The sequence below is a fragment of the Pan troglodytes genome, chromosome 2 (genome assembly GCF_028858775.2).
Source record: "Pan troglodytes isolate AG18354 chromosome 2, NHGRI_mPanTro3-v2.0_pri, whole genome shotgun sequence".
In the NCBI taxonomy this organism is placed as follows: domain Eukaryota; kingdom Metazoa; phylum Chordata; class Mammalia; order Primates; family Hominidae; genus Pan; species Pan troglodytes.
In genome coordinates this window covers 97,089,386-97,111,588 of record NC_086015.1, presented here as the reverse complement: position 1 = coordinate 97,111,588, position 22,203 = coordinate 97,089,386, and the positions used below count along the sequence as shown (strand labels likewise).

The 22,203-nt window shown below is 36.0% G+C and overlaps 1 pseudogene; it reads right to left on the bottom strand.

Annotated features, from left to right (window-relative positions):
• Positions 1-932: 932 nt before the first annotated feature.
• Positions 933-1,029, bottom strand: LOC112208772 (U6 spliceosomal RNA; annotated as a pseudogene).
• Between the last annotated feature and the right edge of the window lie 21,174 nt (positions 1,030-22,203).

The following is a 22,203-nucleotide window of genomic DNA, read 5'->3' as shown; positions in this document are numbered from 1 at the left end:
AAAGATACTCTTGGCCGGGCGCGGTGGCTCACGCCTGTAATCCCAGCACTTTGGGAGGCCAAGGCGGGCCGATCACGAGGTCAGGAGATAGAGATCATCCTGGCTAACACGGTGAAACCCCGTCTCTACTAAAAATAAAAAAAAATTAGCCGGGCGTGGTGGCGGGCCCTGTGGTCCCAGCTACTCGGGAGGCTGAGGCAGGAGAATGGCGTGAACCCAGCAGGCAGAGCTTGCAGTGAGCCGAGATCACTCCACTGCACTCCAGCCTGGGTGACAGAGCGAGACTCCGTTTCAAAAAAAAAAAAAAAAAAAAAAAAAAAAAGAAAGTTACTCTTTGTGTTAGATCAGTTTCTTCAAAATAAGGAGATATTAGGCTAGGGATTCATATGCAAGTAATTTATTAAAGAAGTGTTCCGGGTTAAATTGCCAAGGGAATGAGGGAAGGAGGGGAGGGAAGCTAAGAAGCCAGGGTACCACTTCAAGCAGGGGTGATGCCAGTCTGATTCAGCAGGGAATTTTGGAATGTAAGTTACAAGGCACTCTTTGTCCTGACAAAGGCAAGGGAACTGGGCTTTCATACTCCCACACCAATGAGTCATTAGCTTGTGACCATCTTAGGAGGCATGGTGGTTGCAAATTCCAAGCATTTCCTGTTCTCTGCTTATGCTGGCAGAGATGCTTCACTAGCTCAAGGCCCTTCTTCAAAGAGGATGGCTGGAGTGGCATCCAGAACTGTGGCAGAATAAATTTTTTTTATGCCACGAAGTTTGTGGTAATGTGTTACAGTCGCCATGGGAATCACACAGCGACCATGCCTTTTTATTAAAGAATCAGCAGGCAAAAAACTGCTTTCTCAAATTGCTCACAACTTTCTAAATGCTTCATCTCAAATTCTATACCAAATTCCATCATGATTTTTAGATCTTTTTTTTAAATATTAATAAATTTTTAGAACGTGTCATCCTTGCACAGGGGCCACACTAATCTCTGTATCATTCTAATTTTAGTATGTGCACTGCCGAGGCAAACACTAAATCATTCTTTGAGTAGCACTATACACTATATCTACAGAATGCATACCCTTTTTTTGCGTAAACTATCTCAAATGAGTTTCTGTACTTGCAGTCAAAAGAATATTGACTAAGATTGCTTCCATTCTTCCTTCTCCCTAGAAAACAGACTTGTATTTATGAAGCTGACCAGTGCTCCTTCCTTGATGTTGCCTGTAGCTAGATCTTCTGGTTGTCCATCATATCTTCATGAGGGTTAAAAATTTAGGACACTTTCATTTGTAGCCCTATCATAAGCAACTTCCAAGACACTCGTGTTGAACCACATGTAATAATGGTGACTAAATTCAATTTTTCCTGGATTGGCAGGCAATTAAATAATGTGTAGACTGGTCTTAATCGTGGACCTATCTCTTTTCATTATTAAGTCTTTTAAGAGTGTCAAAATTTGGCTAGGTTTCTACCTGTTTTAATATGTCTATTTACTGAGTTTGTTTTGTTTTCCATAATAGAAACTCATAACCAAAAAAAGTGCATATCTAATCTTTAGATTGGATAATCTTCATTTCTACTCAATACATTTTTTCTTTCTTCATTAAAATATTTACTTATTAGTTCATTTCTTTTTCTCTCATATACAAATATCTTTCTTTCCTACTAAAGGTCATGAGAGAAAAGTTATTTTATATGACCATTATAAACTCATGAACATGCAGGAAGTCACTGTATTAAATGGAAGAAAGTTATAAAATTAGTGATAATTTAAGACCAAAATTTAGACTGATAGTTACGTTTAGGCTGATTTTATATTTGTTGATAACTTTTTATGTTTCATCTAATAAGAAATTTGTGGTGAGTGTTCAGTAAAAAAGGGAAAGAAGGAAAGTAAATTAGGATTTTGTCTCATAAAATTTGTTGGTATATTTAAATCTTACATGCTGAGATAATATTTTGAAAGGCATTTGGCATTTCTTGAAACAATACATAAAGATATGAGAGTTGAAATGATATTTCTCTCTCTAAAACTATCAGTTGAAGGCAGAAAATTCATCAGCTCATCTGATACTTTCTAAGGTGAAAGAAGTCATTAATAGAATTATGCTTCCCTGTAGTTCTTGCTATATTTAAATGTTGAAAAGGTTTTATTTCTGGAAAACAATTTAAGGGCTTTACAATATAAGAACTTTTGTATTTAAATCCAGAATCACTCTTTTATCAAATTGAGCTTTTGATTTTCATGTTCTGACTGGAAGAAAGATTTTAATTTATAAGATATGAATCCATTAAATAATTTCATCATGATTACGATTTGAATGATTACACCCACCCTCAGTATTAGCGATGATACTAAAAATTAAGTAGAAGGGAGTTGGACCTCATTTGATTTTGTACTCTTGAAGACAGATGAAATTATCTAAACGAGAAAAGTATGATTTTGTGCTGTGTGTTTAACGTTTCCAATTTAAATTGCTTTGACTTCCCCTGTATCTGCACTTATATTTGTCCATTTATGCACACAACTTTTTTTAGTTGCATTAAAAAGGCACTACAGTTATAAAATATCATTTTAACTGTAACTTGTGATTTTGGAAAAAGTTATATAAATAACACTACTTCGAACTTTTGATAGATCTTCTATATGAAATATCCAGAATATTAAACAGGAAATAAGAAATATTATTTGCTCCCTGTGGTTTTATCAGCTAGAATGACTTGGTTCTGACTTCAAACACACACTGCCTGGGTCCTCTGGTAAATAAAAGTGCTTGGGTTTACATCTATGGTATATTCCAGCTAACTCTTTTGCTAAGCTCTTTTTGGCAAGATGAAGGCTATCAGCATGAACAAAAACAAATAGCACAGTCTTTTTTTTTTCCTTGACTTTTCATACCATTTCAAATAAGCTGATGTGTGCTTGATTGACCACACGATGGCAGTATATGAATGTCTTATAAATGAAAGCAAAGTAAAATGACTCTTCAGACTGCGCAATGACCGAAAGTATCCTCTTAAAACACGAATGTGGCCGGTCCTGGTGGCTCATGCCTGTAATCCCAGCAATTTGGGAGGCCGAAGCGGGAGGATCACGAGGCCGGGAGTTCGAAATCATCCTGGCCAACATGGTGAAACCCCCGTCTCTACTAAAAATACAAAAATTAGCGCCGAGTATGGTGGCGGGTGCTTGTAATCCGAGCTACTTGGGAGCCTGCGGCAGGAGAATTGGTTGAACTCAGGAGGCGGAGGTTTCAGTGAGCCTAGATCCTGCCACTGCACTCCAGCCTGGGTGACAAAGCAGGACTCCGTCTCGAAAAATAAATAAATAAATAAATAAATAAATAAATAAATAAATAAATAAACAAACCCCACGAATGCGTCCCTATTCCATGGAACATCTTTCGTATTGAAAATATTGTCAATTTATGTCCTTAATATTGAGATTTTCCCTTTCACCACAGACTGATAGAATTGTTACTATTCAGTGAAAGCAGGTATATGTTAAAGACATTGCTTTGGCTTTATTTTAATTGAAAGAATGGCCAGGCATATATTATAATCAGTAGGCATAAAGTAGCATTAACCCCTCACTAACTTATACAGCTCTTGCAAAAATAATAATTTCTATAGTGTTTTTCCACTCTATTATTAATGCTCAAGACATCCTTCAGAGGTTACTAATAAACTAAATAACTATTTTAATGATGAAAAATGTAACCTAGATATTAAAATTTCAAGACAAGTGGAAAATCATGGGAGTTATCGTTTAGAAGGGGACAGTTTTCAGGTCAGTGGTTGTACTCCTATCAACCAAAGTGAAATAAAATCAATAGATAGGAGTATGCATATTTTAAAAGAGAAATGAGGCAACAGAAAGTAAATAAGATGTATTTGATTATTTATAAAAGAGTTAAATCTTGTAATCTATATTGTACTCATGACATGTAGGGACAGAAAACATTTATTCTTATTATTTGTACATTTTTCATGGCACCTTATTTCTTTTTATTGTTGTGTTTTCAAGCAGCTTGTTCAAGTTTTCAAAAATGCTTCAGTTAGTTCTGCCTGTGACAGGTATTCATACTGTCCAAGAATTCATTCTATGGGGAAAATATTTCTACCAGTTTTTTGAGGTTTCCCTTTGAATAATAGAAATTCCAAATATCTATATAATCTAAGTACACCATCTTGCTCTTCTACATTACTTTTGCTTATCTTAAACATACCCAAGCCGAGTTGCATATCCTGTCTTCATTGTTTGACCCTACTTGACATTATGTGTTTCCTGAGCCTTTTTGGGAAAATCAGTTATTGATACAAATTCCTGTAGTTACAAAAAAATCTTCTGGCATTTGAAAACTAAGAGAATGGACTATCGATCTGTTTCCCTTTACTACCTTACTTGTATGCATAAACTATACCGTATGCAGAATCACAGAGCTTGTCTATTGAAATAAGGAAATGTTGTCTATTCTAATTTTATCTTTGGATTAGTCTGTTCTCTGTTGTTTAGATTGCTCCCTTAAATCACTTGTGTGTGCAAAAAGTAAAAGCTACAGAGAAAGGACTCATAGAAAATTGTACCCTTCCTCTTATCTCCTTTCTCTGCCTCATTCAACCTTTCATTTCCTTTTCTCTCTCCTCTCTTCTCCCTTTTTCTTAAATTGGAATTCTAGTTTCTCAAAGACAGATGAGAATTATAGGAAATACAGGAGGAAATGCGCTATTATCAAATTACAACCTCAAGGGATACAGTAATAAACATCAATCTGAAGTTATTTGGGAATAGATTGCATGGTTATTATAGACACATGCAAACTGTATGTAAATAAACTTGTGACCCACTTACATATTGATCTTGGAAGTCATACCTCACTTCTTAAATGCTGCTTAGTCTGACTATCCTGAAATTTCTCTATCATCAGCATGAAAGATTATCCCCATTAAAAATAATATCAATATTTTCATTTCAATAGCTTTAAATATGGAGCCAAAATAAGCATATGTGAACTGTTGCTTCATCTTGTCATCCTCATCTATTTGGTCATGATAATTACACCACTATAACCAGCTTGAATTTTCTTTTAGTTCTAATTCTAAAATGATCCATGTTACTATGATGAATATGTGTTTTTATGGAGCTGGCTCCATTTCCTCATCCTTAGGATTGGGTGATTGTGTTTCCTCTCAGGATGAATTAGAGTAGTATATTTGAGATTATATTTCATTAGTTTTACTGCTGCTTGTTAAAGGTTTATTATCCTCTCTGTTTTATACTTCAGGCTGGCAACACTTGCCAGCAGTTCTAAGTGACTTGACATATATGAATCATAAGTTTGTGGCCGAAGAACATGCTGTCTGCAAATATAATGGTGACTTAGAAGTGATATTTTATAATGCTATTAAACATATGCATACACAAAACAGCTATCTAGAATTAAGGAACTTTATTTCAAACTTTCTCTCATATCAGTTCAAGTTTGCAGCATTTCCCATAAGTGGTATATAATATGCTTTAAATAGGACTTCATTCATTCGGAATGATTTCATTTATTTCATGTAAGTGTTATCTACTATGTAGTTAGAATTCAATAATGTCTTTAAAGCAATCTAGCACTTGGGTAAAATCTGAAGCCACTTTGTGTTACTTAGGTTGATGTCTCTTTACTTAGCTGAATAAACAGTTAAGTAGATATAACGAAGAGTTGCATGTCACATAATTGAAGTAGTGCTAGACAGGTTGATGGCTGAACAGAAAGTATGTGTTCTACTATAGATACAATCCCCATTCCTCTGAACTCACTATCTTGTGTAGTACTCCCTAATACATTTATAGCAATTATTAAAATGTGTGCAATTATTATCATAGGGAACATTATTCAAATAAACTACCTGAAATTGGACTTTTTCTAAAGAGTAAATTTGTAAGCAAATCTTTGTTTTTCAAAAATGCATTGTTTTAGTTTTCCAGTAAAGGGAATATTAGCTGCAACCTCTTCCAATAATGTAGTCTCTTGAAAAATGATTCATTTATGAATATTTATTAAAGTCCCATTATGTACCAAAGGATATCTTGAATTTTTTAAAAACACATTGTCATTTTCATATTATTAAACTTCACATAATTGAAACTAGTAAATGATAAGAAAATCTATGGTTAGCTTAATGTTCAATTAACAATAACCTAAAATTTATGGAACATTTTAGAAAAAAAGAAGTGTAATCTATATTTTTTTATTTTTTAAATCATTTTATTTTATTATTATTATACTTTAAGTTTTAGGGTACATGTGCACAACGTGCAGGTTTGTTACATATGTATACATGTGCCATGTTGGTGTGCTGCACCCATTAACTCGTCATTTAGCATTAGGTATATCTCCTAATGCTATCCCTCGCCGCTGCCACCACCCCACAACTGTCCCCAGAGTGTGATGTTCCCCTTCCTGTGTCCATGTGTTCTCATTGTTCAATTCCCATCTATGAATGAGAACATGCAGTGTTTGGATTTGTGTCCTTGTGATAGTTTGCTGAGAATGATGGTTTCCAGTTTCATCCATGTCCCTACAAAGGACATGAACTCATCATTTTTTATGGCTGCACAGTATTCCATGGTGTATATATGCCACATTTTCTTAATCCAGTCTATCATTGTTGGACATTTGAGTTGGTTCCAAGTCTTTGCTATTGTGAATAGTGCCGCAATAAACATATGTGTGCATGTGTCTTTATAGCAGCATGATTTATAATCCTTTGGGTATATACCCAGTAATGGGATGGCTGGGTCAAATGGTATTTCTAGTTCTAGATCCCTGAGGAATCGCCACACCGACTTCCACCATGGTTGAACTAGTTTACACTCCCACCAACAGTGTCAAAGTGTTCCTATTTCTCCACATCCTCTCCAGCACCTGTTGTTTCCTGACTTTTTAATGATCACCATTTTAACTGGTGTGAGAAGGTATCTCATTGTGATTTTGATTTGCATTTCTCTGAGGGCCAGTGATGATGAGCATTTTTTCCTGTGTTTTTTGGCTGCATAAATGTCTTCTTTTGAGAAGTGTCTGTCATATCCTTTGCCCACTTTTTGATGGGGTCGTTTGTTTTTTTCTTGTAAATTTGTTTGAGATCACTGTAGATTCTGGATATTAGCCCTTTGTCAGATGAGTAGGTTGCAAAAATTTTCTCCCATTCTCTAGGTTGCCTGTTCACTCTGATGTTAGTTTCTTTTGCTGTGCAGAAACTCTTTAGATTAATTAGATCCCATTTGTCAATTTTGGCTTTTGTTGCCATTGCTTTTGGTGTTTTAGACATGAAGTCCTTGCCCATGCCTATGTCCTGAATGGTATTGCCTAGGTTTTCTTCTGGGGTTTTTATGGTTTTAGGTCTAACATGTAAGTCTTTAATCCATCTTGAATTAATTTTTGTATAAGGTGTAAGGAAGGGATCCAGTTTCAGCTTTCTACTTATGGCTAGCCAGTTTTCCCAGCACCATTTATTAAATAGGGACTCCTTTGCCCATTTCTTGTTTTTGTCAGGTTTGTCAAAGGTCAGAGAGTTGTAGATATGTGGCATTATTTCTGAGGGCTCTGTTCTGTTCCATTGATCTATATCTCTTTTGGTACCAGGACCATGCTATTTTGGTTACTGTAGCCTTGTAGTATAGTTTGAAGACAGGTAGCATGATGCCTCCAGCTTTGTTCTTTTGGCTTAGGATTGACTTGGCGATTCGGACTCTTTTTTGGTTCCATATGAACTTTAAAGTAGTTATTTCCAATTCTGTGAAGAAAGGCATTGGTAGCTTGATGGGGATGGCAATGAATCTGTAAAATACCTTGGGCAGCATGGCCATTTTCACGATATTGATTCTTCCTACCCATGAGCATGGAATGTTCTTCCATTTGTTTGCATCCTCTTTTATTTCATTGAGCAGTGGTTTGTAGTTCTCCTTGAAGAGCTCCTTCATATCCCTTGTAAGTTGGATTCCTAGGTATTTTATTCTCTTTGAAGCAATTGTGAATGAAAGTTCACTCATGATTTGACTCTCTGTTTGTCTGTTATTGGTGTATAAGAATGCTTGTGATTTTTGTACATTGATTTTGTATCCTGAGACTTTGCTGAAGTTGCTTATCAGCTTAAGGAGATTTTGGGCTGAGACGATAGGGTTTTCTAGATATACAACCATGTCATCTGCAAACAGGGACAATTTGTCTTCCTCTTTTCCTAATTGAATGCCCTTTATTTCCGTCTCCTGCCTGATTGCCCTGGCCAGAACTTCCAACACTATGTTGAATAGGAGTGGTGAGAGAGGGCATCCCTGTCTTGTGCCAGTTTTCAAAGGGAACGCTTCCGGTGTTTGTCCATTCAGTATGATATTGGCTGTGGGTTTGTCATAGATAGCTGTTATTATTTTCAGATACGTACCATCAATACCTAATTTATTGAGAGTTTTTATCATGAAGCGTTGTTGAATTTTGTCAGAGGCCTTTTCTGCATCTATTGAGATAATCATGTGGTTTTTGTCTTTGGTTCTGTTTATATGCTGGATTACATTTATTGATTTGCATATATTGAACCAGCCTTGCATCCCCCCTGGGATGAAGCCCACTTGATCATGGTGGATAAGTTTTTGATGTGCTGCTGGATTCGGTTTGCCAGTATTTTATTAAGGATTTTTACATCAATGTTCATCAAGGATATTGGCATATAATTCTCTTTTTTTGTCATGTCTCTGCCAGGCTTTCATATCAGGATGATGCTGGCTTCATAAAATGAGTTAGGGAGGATTCCCTCTTTTTCTACTGATTGGGATAGTTTCAGAAGGAATGGTACCAGCTCCTCCTTGTACCTCTGGTAGAATTTGGCTGTGAATCCAGCTGGTCCTGGACTTTTTTTGGTTGGTAAGCTATTAATTATTGCCTCAATTTCAGAGCCTGTTATTGGTCTATTCAGAGATTCAACTTCTTCCTGGTTTAGTCTTGGGAAGATGTATGTGTCAAAGAATTTATCCATTTCTTCTAGATTTTCTAGTTTATTTGCGTAAAGGTGTTTATAGTATTCTCTGATGGTAGTTTGTATTTCTGTGGGATCGGTGGTGATATCCCCTTTGTCACTTTTTATTGCGTCTATTTGATTCTTCTCACTTTTCTTCTTTTTTAGTCTTGCTAGTGGTCTATCAATTTTGTTGATCTTTTCAAAAAACCAGCTCCTGGACTCATTAATTTTTTGAAGGGTTTTTTTGTGTCTCCATTTCCTTCAGTTCTGCTCTGATCTTAGTTATTTCTTGCCTTCTGCTGGCTTTAGAATGTGTTTCCTCTCATTTCTCTAGTTCTTTTAATTGCGATGTTAGGGTGTCAATTTTAGATCTTTCGTGCTTTCTCTTGTGGGCATTTAGTGCTATAAATTTCCCTCTACACACTGCTTTGAATGTGTCCCAGAGATTCTGGTATGTTGTGTCTTTGTTTTCGTTGGTTTCAAAGAACATCTTTATTTCTGCCTTCATTTCATTGTGTACCCAGTAGTCATTCAGGAGCAGGTTGTTCAGTTTCCATGTAGTTGAGCAGTTTTGAGTGAGTTCCTTAATCCTGAGTTCTAGTTTGATTGCACTGTGGTCTGAGAGACAGTTTGTTACAATTTCTGTCCTTTTACATTTGCTGAGGAGTGCTTTACTTCCAGCTATGTGGTCAATTTTGGAATAGGTGTGATGTGGTGCTGAAAAGAATGTATATTCTTTTGATTTGGGGTGGAGAGTTCTGTAGATGTCTATTAGTTCCACTTGGTGCAGAGCTGAGTTTAATTCCTGGATATCCTTCTTAACTTTCTGTCTGGTTGATCTGCCTAATGTTGACAGTGGGGTGTTAAAGTCTCCCATTATTATTGTGTGGGAGTCTAAGTCTCTTTATAGGTCACTAAGGACTTGCTTTATCTGGGTGCTCCTATATTGGGTGCATACATATTTAGGATAGTTAGTTCTTCTTGTTGAATTGATCCCTTTACCATTATGTAATGGCCTTCTTTGTCTCTTTTGATCTGTGTTGGTTTAAAGTCTGTTTTATCAGAGACTAGGATTGCAACCCCTGCCTTTTTTTGTTTTCCATTTGCTTGGTAGATCTTCCTCCATCCCTTTATTTTAAGCCTATATGTGTCTCTGCACATGAGATGGGTTTCCTGAAAACAGCACACTGATGGGTGTTGACTCTTTATCCAATTTGCCAGTCTGTGTCTTTTAATTGGAGCATTTAGCCCATTTATATTTAAGGTTAGTATTGTTATGTGTGAATTTGATCCTGTCATTATGATGTTAGCTGGTTATTTTGCTCGTTAGTTGATGCAGTTTCTTCCTAGCCTTGATGGTCTTTATAATTTGGTATGTTTTTGCAGTGGCTGGTACCAGTTTTTCCTTTCCATGTTTAGTGCTTTCTTCAGGAGCTCTTTTAGGGCAGGCCTGGAGGTGACAAAATCTCTCAGCATTTGTTTGTCTGTAAAGTATTTTATTTCTCCTTCACTTATGAATCTTAGTTTGGCTGGATATGAAATTCTGGGTTGAAAATTCTTTTCTTTAAGAATGTTGAATATTGGCCCCAATTATCTTCTGGCTTGTAGAGTTTCTGTCGAGAGATCAGCTGTTAGTTTGATGGGCTTCCCTTTGTGGGTAACCTGACCTTTCTCTCTGGCTGCCCTTAACATTTTTTCCTTCATTTCAACTTTGGTGAATCTGACAATTATGTGTCTTGGAGTTGCTCTTCTTGAGGAATATCTTTGTGGCATTCTCTGTATTTCCTGAATTTGAATGTTGGCCTGCCTTGCTAGATTGGGGAAGTTCTCCTGGATAATATCCTGCAGAGTGTTTTCCAATTGGTTCCATTCTCCCCGTCCCTTTCAGGTACACCAATCAGACATAGATTTGGTCTTTTCACATAGTCCCATATTTCTTGGAGGCTTTGTTTGTTTCTTTTTATTCTTTTTTCTCTAAACTTCTCTTCATGCTTCATTTCATTCATTTTGTCTTCCATCACTGATACCCTTTCTTCCAGTTGATTGCATTGGCTACTGAGGTTTGTGCATTCGTCATGTAGTTCTCATGCAGTTGTTTTCAGCTCCATCAGGTTCTTTAAGGACTTCTCTGCATTGGTCATTCTAGTTATCCATTCATCTAACTTTTTTTCAAAGTTTTTAACTTCTTTGCCGTTGGTTTGAACTTCCTCCTTTAGCTTGGAGTAGTTTGATCTTCTGAAGCCTTGTTCTCTCAACTCATCAAAGTCATTCTCCGTCCAGCTTTGCTCCATTGCTGGTGAGAAGCTGCATTCCTTTGGAGGAGGAGAGGTGCTCTGATTTTTAGAGTTTCCAGTTTTTCTGCTCTGTTTTTTCCCCGTCTTTGTGGTTTTATCTACCTTTGGTCTTTGATGATGGTGACGTACAGATGGGTTTTTGGTGTGGATGTCCTTTCTGTTTGTTAGTTTTCCTTCTAACAGTCAGGACCCTCAGCTGCAGGTCTGTTGGAGTTTGCTGGAGGTCCACTCCAGACCCCGTTTTCCTGGGTATCAGCAGGGGTGGCTGCAGAACAGCGGATATTGGTGACCCGCAAATGCTGCTGCCTGATTTTTCCTTTGGAAGTTTTGCCTCAGATGAGTACCTGGCCGTGTGAGGTGTCAGTCTGCTCCTACTGGGGTGTGGCTCCCCATTAGGCTACTCGGGGGTCAGGGACCCACTTGAGGAGGCAGTCTGCCAGTTCTCAGATCTCAAGTTGTGTGCTGGGAGATCCACTGCTCTCTTCAAAGCTGTCAGACAGGCAGTGTAATCTATATTTTTATAGGGTTGCCCTTTCTTGGTAGTATTCTAACACTTAATAAATTTTACAAATTTGTATTAATCATGAAATCTAACTTCTCCTTATCCATTAAAAGCAAAACAGTACAAAAACACAGTTTGTGTGAGAAAAAGAGGTAATCTGGAAATGTCAGCTTATGCGTTCTTGAAGCAGACAGAATTTCATGCATGCCTTCTGAGTAGCAACGCAGGGGCCACAGACCCCTGAGCACCTGGCATTGCACCGTGTCCCTGTCCCAGCATTTCTTCTAAGGGGCTGGGGAAATATCAAAGAATTTGACACGTACAACCTTAGAGAACTCTGGAGATCTCTGTGGTTTCACATAACTGAGGAGATTTTTATTCAGTTCCCTACTGATTCAAGAGCCCAAGGGATCCTAAAAAAGAATGATCCTGATACATCATAAGAATTCGAATTGTCTTTTAAAGAGCTTGGAATTTCAGAACAAAATAAAACATAATGACAGTAAATTGTTTTGAAACTAAGCATTTACATGCGATGGGAACAAAAAAATTTAATGTGTACCCGCTTGTCCCTTCTTTTCTGCTTGCCTCTAACTGCTAAGGAGAATTCTTTCCTTTCCTATATTACATTCATGCTAATTTGGGCCAATGAATAAAAACAACCTGAAAAGGAAAAAGTAGGGTATTTACTTTGGGAAAAGAGAAAAATAATGGGATTGAAGGAAAATAACAGAGGAAGGAAAGGCAAAAGCCCACATGGGGTGTTCGGGCTGAGTAGAGTGCTCAGTTGGGAGCTACGAGTAGCAGAGAGGGGGCCAGCCATGGTGGCTCATGCCTGTAATCCCAGCACTTTGGGAGGCTGAGGTGGGCAGATCATGAGGTCAGCAGATACAGACTATCCTGGCTAAAACGGTGAAACCCCGTCTCCACTAAAAATACCAAAAAAAAAAAAAAATTAGTTGGGCGTTGTGCCAGGCACCTGTAGTCCCATCTACTCAGGAGGCTGAGGCAAGAGAATGCCCTGAACCCGGGAGGTGGAGCTTGCAGTGAGCCGAGATGACACCTCTGCACTCCAGCCTGGGTGACAGAGCAAGACTCCTCTCAAAAAAAAAAAAGAGTATCAGAGAGGAAGTTGCTGCTACCCATGTGGGAAACAATGAGTTACAGAGAGTGCTGTCATTTGAAATTCATGTTAAAATTTAATTGCCATTGTAACAGAATTAAGAGGTGGAAGCTTCTAGAAGAGATTATGGTGTGAGGGCTCCACTCTCATGGGTAGCATTAGGATGTGATGCCTCCATTGTCATGGGTGCCATTGGTGTCATTATAAAAGGGCGAGTTTGGCCCCATCTTGCTCTCTCTCACGGTCTAGAGTCTTCTAACTTTTGCCTTGTGAGGATTCATTCTTTTTTCCCTCTGGAGGATGCAGCATGAAAGACGCCATCTTGGAAGAAGAGAATGAGCTCACCAGACATGGAACCTGCCATTAACATAACTTAGATTTCTCAGATTTTCAGAACTGTGAGCCAATAAATTTCTATTTATAAATTATCCAGTCTGTGGCATTGTTTTATAGCAGCACAAAACGGACTAAGGCAGGTGGAGAGAAAAGAATGTGAGATGATCTATGGTTTTTAAAGTATTTTTCCATTCTGTTGCCATTTTGAAAAGGACATGTTTAAATGATTTGAATGTCTTAATTACTTCTGGTTACTGTTTGTGTTTCTCTGACCACACAAGGCTGAGCTGAGCCTGAATCACATGGGCACGGTTTTTATCCACAATACTCTACATTTCTGAAAGATATCAGGTTGCCAAATGTAGGAAACTCTTACGATTTTGCTTATCTCTTGGTAGGGAGCTGGTATCAGGCCGTTTTTTCAGGCAATGCAAAGACAGAAGTGTGATCATGCTCCTCTTCATTTTGAAGTTTTAGGCCTCTCATCTTTGGAGCAAAGTTTATGTTCTTGAATTACAAGACTCTTGAAAGAGAAAACCTTGTGGTGAGTGAGGGAAAATGAGCCTATAAGAAAAATCTTGGAAGGAGGCTTTGTTCAGTGCCACTGAGTTCAACTCCATTCCCTGGAGATGCTGAAATTGAGGAGGCCTGGGGTATTCTACTGAAACTTTCATTGAGACCATCCATTGCTCTGTGTTTTGTATTGAAAGAAGAGAGGCTATAGTCAAAACAATTAAGCATTTTAGCTATTGCATTTTTCCCAGTAGCAGAAATGGTGGCAGTGATCTTCTGTCCTTATTCTCATGTTGATCAAGTTAAATACCATTCTTCATTTTCTTCTGGCTGTCAAAAGTAATAAAAAAATTCAACACATTCAAACCTAAACTTAGGCTTTTCCCTCCTGAGATTTCCCCTCCAACTTTTCTTACCTTTGGTCTCCTGGTCTCTCAGTTTTAGAACTTATAAATAATCTTTTGTTTTCATCTTCACTCTTGTCCAATCTTTCTTTGATGATCCACAATTTCTGCTCTTATAATGTTTCTCAGACTGTGATGATTGGCAACAATATGATTTTACTCAAGGTGTTCCAAATGGAGAAGCCTGTCCCCTTCCTGTCTAATTCTTTTAAGAGCACAAGTTAGTCTCCTACCTTAAGGTAGTGTGTGCTCTTTATTCTAGTGCCCCAGCCTCTGTCGCATCCCACACATACTTGGCAATTATCTAGTGCTTGTGGGAATGATTGTGAAGTTTATTAAAATGCATTATTTTCATGTGCATCTGTCCTATATGTGTACTGAGTCCATAAACTATAAAAATTACTATGTTTGCCTTCTTTTCTCAATGACAGTGTCTTGTGGTTGAGTATCATTTTGAATGTATACATTTTAAAATGTTGGGTTTGTAAGAAGTTCTTGTCACTTGGTGAATTTAATCATAAGAAGCACATTTTCAGTGTATAATGCAAGGTAAGAGATGTGAATGACAGTTCAATGAACAAGAGGAGGGGAATACAGCCACACTTCTCAAGTACCCCTTGAAACAGAGAAAAGTAGACATGTATCCTAAATGGCTGGAGTATAGCTGGAAGCAGCTGTATTAAATATGTTTGATGTTCCTGTTTAATCATGAAAATTCTGGGGAATTATTCTTATTTCCATGGTATCAGTATTTATTTTAATATAAAAATAATCATTTAAATTATATACTAGTTTAACAACTTCTCTTCCCCTTTTGTGCCTCCAAAGTGTAATAAAATTGATACTCTAAAACTTGTCTGCGTAATGGTGTTTCTCATCTTTTCAAAGGTATCTTTGAGATTTTAGAAACTTGTTGATAACAAGGCCAACACTAGGCAGAAAATGAACAGCACATTAAAGGCTATTAAACAAGTGAGAAACAGCTTCATACACAATTTCCAAATGGAGAGCTGTATGTATTTTCACTGACTGAAATTGTGAATATAGTAGCAGAGATTTAAAAATTGAAAGTGTTCATTAAACTCATAATAAATTATGTTTCATTTATCTGTTTTAATTGTGTTTAAATAAATTTACATATTCTACACAAACCATTTTGGTATATATCTCTAAAATACAAAATCTGAACTATTCTATTTAAAATTTAATTTGACTTCTAAAGAGATTTATGTGAACTTATATGTTTGAATATGGTGCTTCTTAACCACTTTTTAAATAAAAAAACTTGCATTATAAGTTCAGGGTAGAATTATTAGAATATTAATATAAAAACTTGTTACAAATTATAAATACATATGGTGAAATGCTTTAATTTTATGCATTTAAATACTTATGTTTTGCATTTTAATTATGTATACTATTATTTATATCTAATCACATATATAATACCAATGTTATTATTATATGTAATTACTTATGCATGATACTTAAAATGGCATATTTATAATATACATAATATTAACATTACATTATGTTTACAATATCATTTGTTTTTTTAATTTAATTTAATTTTATTATTATTATACTTTAAGTTTTAGGGTACATGTGCACAATTTGCAGGTTAGTTACATATGTATACATGTGCCATGCTGGTGTGTTGCACCCATTAACTCGTCATTTAGCATTAGGTATATCTCCTAAATCTGTTTGCATATTATTTTAGTTATGGCACAATTCCAAATAAAATAAAACATTACCGAAAAGTTAAATAAAATGAATACAAGAAAATAGACCATTAAAGACATCATTAATATTACCATCTTAGAAGTCACATGTTAAGGATCCATGTTATCTTAAAATGTATTGCAGTATTTTAAATGTGATTTTCGTGTTTACTATAGACTAGCCCACAGCATTCTGGTAAAGTCTTTAAAATTTTTCTTATTTTGGTTAACACGTTAATTACCCCAATGTCTTCCTTAAATTCTATGGAGTACACTTTCTATTTCTACATTTAAAGTTGTGTAAAAAATATATTTGATTATGAACTTTTCAGCTATAAAAATATGTTTAACTACATCTACTTGTAAGTAGTTCACTTTCCAGATTGCTATAATATTATTTGCATCTTTTCAGATGGACAGACTGATTCTGAGAGGGTATGTCTCATAATTTCAATTTCAATTTTGGAAAAGTGGGCAAAGATCAACTTTGATGCATCCTGAAGTCCCCTGTCTTGTTCTTCATACCAACTGCTTTCAGGCCATAGCCTGTTAAAATTCCTTTAATTCACTGGAACTGCTAGTTTTCTCAGGAGTATTTTCTGCAAGTGATCAATGCTTAAAGTCGTGCTTAGCAGCACTGGTGGCATTTCGGTCATAATTGATGGGATTGGGGGATATGGTATTATGGCAGTTACCTCCATAATCTGACCCTGTAGATAAATGCCTACTCTACTCACAATTTCAACCTTGCATTATTTTGTTTAGTAGAGTGCCTCTTTTGAATAAGGATTTGTAACAGCTATAATGTTTTTTTTCTAGATATGTAAAATTTTCTTAAATCTAAAATCTGAAATATTTTGGGAATAACAATTCCATAATATTTTTTACTCTGTATGTGTTAGTTCTTGGTTCTCTTTCAGATTTACCTCTCTGAGACTGACAAACACTTGGCATTATAAGTAAATATTTTCTGAAGATTTATATTGCTTTTCTAAAATCAAAGTATTTAAATATATATGTATCTTATGTAAATATATTTATTTAAAATATATATAATTTAAATATCTTAGAAATGGAAATAAACACTTAGGTTAAAGGAATTCATCCTCCATCAGCCAATCAATAAACACTGATTGTTTATTGTCCATTCAAGGCTAGTACTGTGCAGATTCCACAATTACTTTAGGACATAGTCCCTGTTCTAGTTGATCAAATGTTACAAGAAAACTTCAGAATGGCTGCAGGGCATTTTTCTTTCAACCTTTTCACAATAGCAAACAAAAAGCCTAATAAAAGAAAGAACTCTATTTTTAATCATTATTGTGTTTAAAAACATTATTATTATGCCTAAGAACCTGCTATACTGCATACTTGTAGTATCACTGAAAAAATCAGCCTTATTTCAGTGAATGTCAATTGTAAAGCTGAGAAAAATTAAAAAGCACTTGGTGGGATCTACTGATTTGTGTTTTCTCAAAGCCTCGTCTTATATTAGTCTGTTTCTAACTTCAGTTGGGTAAAAGTGTAAAGTTTCTAACTACATATTGTAAAACTGATATGGTAAATATTCTATTTATTTTCTGGTAAATTGTATATTCCATTTTCCTCCCAAACTCAGTAACCTTATGATTTATGCTTTTTTCCCATATGAAGAAGTTGTTCTTGACCTTGGGTGCACATTAGGATGACCTGGGAAACATTTAAAACACAGGGACTCACCAGCTGTCATAGAGGTTCTTACTTAATTGGATTAGGAGGAGCCCTGGCATCTGTACATAATAAAATCTCACAAGGCAATTTTAATATGCAATCAGGACTGAGAATCACCAATGGTAGGGGAAGGGGTTTTATTTAAATTATGTGGAAAATCCCATCACTGGGAATATTAATACACCCTGTGTGCATAGTGACACAGCATATGTTTTGAAAAAGCTCTCCTACCAATTCTAAGCACTGCAAGCAACCCCAGTGTGAGGAAATAAGTTCTTCATGTGCTTGGTTGTATTGTCCATTTGCAGCTCTTTGGAAAAATCATGTTGGGAAGACGTTGGTTTATAAAGTTCCATTACCATCAGTCAATGTCAGCAAATTATCTCTGCACCTCTTGACATATTAACACTTTAGTTTGATTAGTTATTAAATGTACAGCTTAGATGAAGAACCTTTGTAATCAGATTACAAGACAGATATGTTTTGATGAGGACAATGGGAAAACCTAGAAGGCTTAAGACAGTACTGGTGGCCTATCACCTATGGAGATGAGTTGCTGGGAAAAGGAAGTGTCAGCTTCATTAATTGTACCTAGAGTCAATCCTTCATCTCTTTTCATCAGTATCTCAAAATTTTACTTAGAAAACTGTTCCTGTTGGGTCACTAAATACACTAACAACTTTGTCACTGACTATGGCCAAACTCAATCACTTTGGAGCATTCAGCTTTTCCTATTGTTTCTACCAACACCAATTAATCTTAACTTGTTCAATAGTAATTTATAATAACAAAGAGATTTGGAGAAGAAATGTTATTTCTTTTTTATATTGGATTCAACACTGTGTACAAATGAGGCTATGTGATGGCTAATTTTATGTGTTAACTTGGTCAGGTCCTGATGCCTAGATATTTGGTTAAACAGTATTCTGGATGTTGCTGTGAATGTGTTTTTTGGAAGAGATTAACATTTAAATTGGTAGACTCTGAGTAAAGCAGATTGCCCTCCATAGTGCATGTGGGTCTCATTCAATCAGTTGAAGACCTTCATAGAACAAAGACTGGCCTCTCAAGAAGGTATTCTGCTAGGAGACTGCCTTTGATCTTGAACTGCAGTTCTTCCAAGGGTCTCCAGACTGTGGTCTACCCTGCAAATTTTGGACTTACCAGGCCAGTAAAATCATGTGAACCAATTCCTTAAAATAAATCTGTCTCCTTTCTCTCTCTCTCTCTCTCTGTGTATATATATATTTTATACATATGTATAATATATACACCTATTATATAGATCTATCTATATATTATATAGATATAAAGAATATATAGAGATATAGATCTATATTGCTATATCTATAGAGAGATATAGGTCTATATTGATTTATCTATAAATAGATCTGTTTATCTATCTATGTAATCTACATATATTCTGTTGACTCTGTTTGTCTGGAGAGCCCTGACTAATACAGGCCATACTAAAGATATGGGCAGTATGGTGGTTACTGTGGGCCCATCTGTCCCCACTTCTGTTCATCCAGACCAGTGATAAGAATATTCCATGGGAGCTTGTTAGAAATGGCAATCTTTGGGCTTTATCCTAGACCTGCTAATTCAGAAACTGAGGCTGTGGCTTGCAATCTTTGTTTTAACAGGTCCTCCCTGTAATTCCTAAGCACACTAAACACTAAGGACAACAGTTACTATGGTTTGAATGTCTGTGTCTCTCCAAAATGTGTATGTTGGAACTTAAACCCCAAAGAAGGTGGGGTCTTTGGTGGTGGTTAGATCCTGAGGAGGTCGACCTTCATACATGGGATTAATGCCCTTATAAAAGGGCTGAAGGAGACTATCTAGGCCCTCCTTTTGCCCCTCTTCCTTCCACCATGTGAGGACACAGCAACAAAGCACCATCTTGGAAGCAGAGAGCTAGCCTTCACCAGATACCCAATTTGCTAGTGTCTTGCTATTGGACTTCCCAGACCTGAGAACTGTGAGAAACAAATTTCTGTTGTTTATAAAGAACCCAGTCTGTGGTATTTTCTTCTAGCAGTAGGAATGAACTGAGACAATAGTCATAGGTCATAGAGGACTTTGGAAATTAGCATAAAGTACCCGCAATCTCACTCTGACTCTCTTTTCTAGAGGTAATCCATCTAGGTAAGAAGGGACATAGATCAATGGTTCTTAAGCTTGGCTGCACATTCAAAACATCAGAAGCTTTGAAAAACCCATGCCTGCATTGCAGCCTACACCAGTTATGAGTATTTCTAAATAACAGTGTCCAGGTGATGCCAATGTGCAGTCAATTTTAAGAATCAGTAGCATAGATAAATCAGATATGTTTGCCGTTGGGAATAGAAGAAACAGTTATAGCGTTAAATGATCAAAATATCCTCTGAGAAACTATAAATTATGAAATATAATAATCATAACTAGCATATATTTTAAGAGTAATACATATTAACTTATTTAATCTTAATAATAACCTTACACTTATCCTCCTTTAGCAATTGAGGCAAGAGAGATGCAGAAAGGTTAAGTTGGCCAAAGTGAAGGTGACAAAACAGGGACTGACTCAATCTCAGGTACTCTGCTCCAGACTTGTGCTCTTTGCTATTACCCACCACTACCTTGCAAATATTAGTTGATGTGGGTGAATGCATGCTTTTCCTGCAATTGACTCACAACTTGAAGAAAACTGGCATTTGCGATCATTGCTAATTTCCTATCAGTGATCTATGCAGGCATGAAAGGAGATTGCTAACCAAAAGGCCAGGACATAACTCACCACTCCTCAATCATTTAAACAAAAATAGAATCCTGGAAAATATCTCAAACTAGAAAAAAATCTGAATGATGAGAAAATTTTTTTGTGTTAAGCCCAGAGGACAAAAAATGAGCAGGCTCTGGTTGGTGACAAGGAACTATCTTCTCGATTCATGTTAATAGCCTGGCATGGCCTAGCTTCTTCATTAATGGAGCCATATGGTGTCATCAATGATGAATTTATGTGGGGAAAAACATACTCACAGTTTTGAAAATGTTTTAAATCAATTGTTGCATGCTGTCGTTCATGAATAGAGTGTGTGATGCAAAGGAAAATGCTGCATTTGCTTTAAGTGCCTATTAAATTTTGGAATCTTTAAAATATAATATCCACTAAATCCACTTAATATTCAGCATGTTAATTAAGTTTGGCACTTTTTCCGTTTTATTTATCATTTTACACATAATTAAATTTGGAGTCTGGTCATAGCCATTGGGTACAGAATCATTTACAGATGTCTCTATGACAAGTTTTTAATTCAACTTGCCAGTATGAGGGTCTGATTTGGGGGAAGAAAACAAAACAAAATAATAATAAAAAAAAGGAACAGTTGAAGAACAACTACAGTGATAGCATTGTAGACTTCAAACATCAATCTGACTGAGATTCTGAATTAACATGATCTTAGTTTTACTTGAGCTTTCTATACAGCAATGATTGATTCTACAATATGGATTTGTCTTACACTTAATTGTGAGCCATGTATGTTGCTGGGTGGTAAAAATTTGCTAAGTAATTCCCATCCTGTAAAAGAAAAACTCACAAACATACAGCTTGGTATATATCCTATCTAATGATTTAGTCTCAAACTCAGAAAAAAAAACCAACAACATTTTTTAAGTTTTGAGATGGCACTTGGTGCTTATTTACATTATGGGTTTTTGTAATTTACACTTTGAAACGTTCTTTAAGTGCCTTAGAATCCTTGGTTGACTATTTTGTTTTGTCCTTATAAAAGAGAGCCTCTGAAGAAATTGATTGGTTTACTTTAAAAATGTATCATTTCTTCAGTGTACATTAGGCAGACATAGAAATCTATTCTTGGCAATCACATCACAAGAATTCCTATGAAAACATCTATACTGGAGAAAAAGCTGGCCTATTATTTCCTGTTAATTGTAAAATTATTGGTTGCAGAATAAAGAATAGCACTGGTAATCTTTTCCTTAATCAAGCTCTTAACTTCACCCGCTGTTTATTTGCTGAGAAGCAGAAATCTAAGTTATTGCTTTTGTTCCAAACTCAGTGAAACAGTGTCTTTAAAGTATCAAATGTAAAGAAAAAAATATAAAATTTCTCCCCAAATAATAGGAATCCAAGAAGGTACAATATGTACAAAGTAAATTCATTTTCCCAATTAATTTATCTGCAATCATTTGTTAAACCTAACATATTTTCTCTTAAATAGGAGCAAATAATAATGGACGCAGGCCATCTACTTATTTTCATTAGCCATTAATTTATCAATAAATTCACAGAACTTTATACATTAATAAAATGATTCTTTTTAAATTTAATTTTTAAAATTGACAAATTATACATACTCATGTGGTACCTAGTGATGTTTCAGTGCATATAATGTATAGTATTCAGATCAGGGTAATTAACATACCCATGTAAAACAGTTATTTATTTGTGTTGAGAATGTTAAATATCCTCTTTCCAGCTATGTGAAATTATGTATTATTGTTAACTACAGTCATCTGACAATGGCATAGAGCAGGCGTCCCCAACCCCCAGGCCACAGACAGGTAGTGGTCCATGTCCTGTTAGGAAC